The sequence below is a fragment of the Aedes aegypti genome, chromosome 3 (genome assembly GCF_002204515.2).
Source record: "Aedes aegypti strain LVP_AGWG chromosome 3, AaegL5.0 Primary Assembly, whole genome shotgun sequence".
NCBI classification, from domain to species: Eukaryota; Metazoa; Arthropoda; class Insecta; order Diptera; family Culicidae; genus Aedes; species Aedes aegypti.
Window position 1 is genome coordinate 163174633 of NC_035109.1, and position 4128 is coordinate 163178760.

The following is a 4128-nucleotide window of genomic DNA, read 5'->3' on the forward strand; positions in this document are numbered from 1 at the left end:
TTCCTTCAACTAAAAGCCAACAATTTAGAAAATCGGCTGAAGCATGGCTGAGAACGAGCGTTTTGAAAATTGTCGTTTCGTCCTGTAAATTTACGGTTTATATTAACGTAACGCAATACCATAATTTTGCACCTAGTGCAACTTTTCGAAAAATGGTTTGTATTTAGATCTTTTTTTTATGAAAACACGTATCCTGACAAGTAGAAAGAGAATCCAAAATATAAGCAGGCATTGCATTTCATCTCATCTTTCGATCTTCTGAGCAAGATACGGATCAAATATTAGGATATTATCTTAGAGCTCTTTGATCGATTTTCGAACTTCATCTTTGACTCACTTTATTCTAGATGAAATCTTATCATCTGAGCAATCCGTGCATCAGAAAACTATACCAGAAACAGTCGGAACAGCCCAGCTGTCACGTCCAGGTAATCTCTGACCTAACAAAATGTTAGGTTATGTTAGATATAAATCAACGGAAGTAAGTAGTTCCTAGAGGAAAGCAATTTTCATTTTTCATATATTTATAGGTTTGGAAGCATTATATTGCGGCTACACCTAGAAAGTGTTTTTATTTGCTGTCGTAGGACATGAAGACCTCAAACGCAACTCTCAAACGTTAGGACCAAGCAACGGAACGCTTTAGCAGAAATCCTTCATAAACAATGATGAATATAGAACATAAATATAATGAGATTGGATTGTGAAAAATAAAAGTATTCATGTTGAATGAAATGAAAGATTCCTTTGAGAGACATTAAAAAATGCAGACATTTATTGTTCGAGAAAAAATCGGAATTCCTCATTAATCTTCTGGCCCAAGCAATATTCGTCTAGCATGCACTCCTTGGTGGCGGGAAAATCTATTATTCCATTGGTTTGGAGTTCCAGAGTTGCTCATCGTTCTGTAATACAATTTTTTTTACATGGAATTGCGACTGGAAGTGAAAACATGAATTCTTGTTCTATCCAAGTCTTAATATTCAAACGTTTTATTTTATTTTATTTCTTCTTAAAGCCTGATTCGCTGCTGACAAGTAATTTCTTGGCCTATCTTGATGCATGGGAAATTTCTGCAAGGAATCGATCAAGGAAGCGATTTTTTCTGATCGCAGTACGCAGTTGAAAAGAGATGTCAGTTCAAACGGGAGTCGCTGTGGAAAATTTCTGCAAGGAAACGGCGAGAAATTTCTTTAGCGATTCCTGTTCAGCAGCAAATCAGGCTTAAGGATGCTCAATACTCAATCAGTATTAACACTTTTTTTATTATTTTATTATTTTCAAACTCAGCGGTTTATCAAAGGATCTAACGTATTCAGCATGTAGCTTTGAAAGGGAACAAAATGCTCACTATGTAAAATTTATTAACAGCATACATCTCAGCCGTTTGAAATATCCGTACAGCTGCTATGACAGTATAGCAGTGTAATCAAATTTTAAATAGACATACAAACCAAACAAGCATCAAGATCATCATCTGATAGAGAGATGGACTTATATCATAGCGCTCTTGGATTGCTGATAATATCTTTCACCATCCGAAGATGATCAAAGTGATCAGATGAGATTGTAATGCCTGAATATAAGAGTATTATAAGAAGTATTTATTATACAATTTCAAAAACTAGGCAATTTTCATAACGCGACACCTTAATAATGCGACTATTTGGAAAAGTACGTTTTCAAAGAATCAATAATTCGTATGAAATAATTAAACCCGCACATAATAATGTCATTAAATACCCTTCCAGCTAATGTATAAGATAGCCATATGACACTTGATAAACTATGATACAGGACTTTTATAAAAGTTTTGTTAAATATATCAATTTCTCACCAATGAATTATTTCAACTTTATGGTGCTAAATTTTCGAGCAAAACATACAGTGAATGATTTGTCCCAGATTGGATTCCAAGGGATGTGAAAAAATATAAAAACTATGGGTTTTATGAAATTTTGTTGAACTAGAAATGTTTGTTTGAAATTACTCACAAAAATCAAACTTTTTTTTTTGTTAAATGGGGCAACCTCTAAACGTCATTTTCAAGGTTTCACCGATTGTGCCCCGTTTGGCATAAGGTCGTTAGGCATAAAGCCGTTCCACATAAAGTCGTTTGGTATAATGGTCGTTTGGCATAATGATTGACTTAAAATAAATATCGGAATTTTTTAAGCTTTTACCGAGATCAACACCACCGAGCCTATAGCAAAAAAAATGCAAAAATAGCCTATATACGAGAGCAGATTATTTTCACTTAAAATAATTGAGGCTCTAACGCAAAAAAAATCTTTTCACAGCATAGCTCAAACGAACAACACATCTTGAAATGAAAATATTTGTGGCAAAACTTTTCAACGGTGCAATATAAATTCTAATTTTGGAAGTGTACATCAAACACCGTCTTTTATCGAGAGAAGAGAAAATTAGGGATTGAAATAATATTTTTTCCAGCATATCTCTGAAGGAGATCAGGCGTTTGCCCCAAATAAAACTATATGTTGAACAATGGCAGGTTCTAAAGTGATTATCATTCTAACAACACATCTGGCAAGAATTGATAAAATAGCAAAATATAAAAATAGTTAGCATTTAGCTTTACTAAATGATAACATTTATTTAGTATAAATATAAAGAACAGCCTATTTTTGATAGAAGGCAAAATTTATAATTAAACCAATAGAAGACGCCAAAAATTATTGCGGCATAATAAAACGAAAAGACATAAAAAAAGTGTGTTCAGAATAATCGAAGTGATGGTGCTACTTTTCCCCGAATGCCATTTCCCCGAATGACTGATTTTCTCGAAAAGTGGTGAAAAGAAAGAACGATAAACAGTCAAAAGATGGAAGTATTCTGTCATTCTCGGCTATACACATGTTGGCAAAAATGCTGAAGATGGCAAAACTCAAAAGAACCGCCAATTGAATAAAGAAGGGTGCATATTAGATGGTCAGTTCGTTCACCACCCTGAAATGTATTAAGTTACGACAATTATGAGTGCTAAAAACTTTTCGGGGATGTGGGATTGTCGGAGAAACGGGATATTCGGGGAACTGGTGTTAGGGGAAACGCGGGAAACGACATTCGGGAGAAAGTAGCACGCCCTTTTGTCAGTTGGAAAAAAAAATACTTAAAAAACATAGCTCCAAAGAACAGCCTATGCATAAAAGAAGGATAAATTTATTGAAATTTTAAATCAACGTGATAATAAATCTTCGAGCTGTTTAATTAACAGTTTTCATTACTATAATTATGGTTACATCATGTTTAGAAAAAAAAAGAACAGTTAACAGAAGGGTAAATTTGTGCTAAATATATAAAAATCTTCAGTGTAAAAATTTGTTCCAATAGCGAAACTCAAAAGAAGAATTAATATTTGTAAGAAGGGTAATTTCTGAATAAATAATAAAATACTAGGGGAGGTGTACCAGTTGTGGCCACCCTAAGGAAAAATATTGTTTATACATAAATCAAAAGACCTTTGGTTACTGTCAATACATTAAACGAAAGCTTTCAATCCATGCTCAGCAGGGAAAATATAAAAACTAATCAGAAACTTTGTTTTTGTATTTAAAATGAGGGTGGCGAATGGACCGCTTTCACCAGTATTCGCCACGATTTTAATTTCGGTTCCTGAATTCGCCACCTACGTTGATTTCTTATAGAGGGACACTATGGCGAAAAATAGGTGCAATAGAGCAAAAATTTTATGGAATTTTTTTTTTTCTATTATTTTCTGAGAAAATTTTGCGGTTTCCAAGAAAGTTTCCGTATCATCTTAAAGCAATTCAGCGAACACTAAACAATTGGCAACCATATATGTCGTAAAACGGTATATAATCCGGGGTGGCGAATAACTGGTACATGGCGAATACCGGTACACCTTCCCTATTGGCAATAACTTTCCTAATATGTTCAAATTTATTCAAGAGCGAATGATTGTTGAATAAAGTGTCATTTTGTATCAATTGACTCCAAAACAAGCCTGATGTCATCAGAAAGATTCAATAAAAACCTAAAAACGAAAAATTGAGAAATTCTTGGTTTCAGACTTTCCATGCCAAACGACTCTATGACAAACGGCTTTATGCCAAACGACTTTATGCCAAATGACCTACCACCAAT

The 4128-nt window shown here is 33.9% G+C and overlaps 1 long non-coding RNA gene across 1 annotated transcript; it reads left to right on the forward strand.

Moving 5' to 3' along the window:
- The first annotated feature begins 231 nt into the window (after nucleotides 1-231).
- On the forward strand, nucleotides 232-727 carry LOC110679140. The gene is made up of 2 exons (XR_002502248.1): nucleotides 232-428; nucleotides 531-727. It is a non-coding gene; the product is annotated as an uncharacterized LOC110679140 (long non-coding RNA).
- Nucleotides 728-4128: the final 3401 nt, after the last annotated feature.